This window comes from Aptenodytes forsteri, unplaced genomic scaffold (assembly GCF_000699145.1).
Source record: "Aptenodytes forsteri isolate BGI_AS27 unplaced genomic scaffold, ASM69914v1 Scaffold126, whole genome shotgun sequence".
NCBI lineage: Eukaryota > Metazoa > Chordata > Aves > Sphenisciformes > Spheniscidae > Aptenodytes > Aptenodytes forsteri.
In genome coordinates this window covers 2202084-2202533 of record NW_008794599.1, presented here as the reverse complement: position 1 = coordinate 2202533, position 450 = coordinate 2202084, and positions in this window count along the sequence as shown.

Genomic DNA, 450 nt, shown 5'->3' with positions numbered 1-450 from the left:
TTTGTGGGGGTTGAGGGCCGCCGGAGCCGGTTTCTTTCCCCACGGAGATGCCCGAAATCTTTGAAAACGTGAGGAACGCTGCCCGGCTGGAGGTTGGCGTCGCCTTCGGACGTGGTTGAGCCCTGAGACGGCGGAAAGAGGAAGAGGAGGAGGTCACACACACACCCTCCCCACGCGCACGCTGCTGCCGGCCCTCAAAATAGGGTGAATCGCCCCGAAATAGGGTGAGTTTGCCCCAAAGAGCCTCCGGCGGCTGTGCCGGGAGCCGAGAGGGAAGCGTCAGATGGAGCAGGAGATGCCGGCAGGGGAAAGGTGAGATCCTGGTGGGATCTGGCCAGGTCGATATCCCCCCCCCCCAAAAGGCTCCCTGCTCCCCGAGGCCGCATCCTGCAATCCCGGCGGCCAGGCTGGATTTACGGGGGGAGATGAGGGCGAGAAGGGATTAATTCC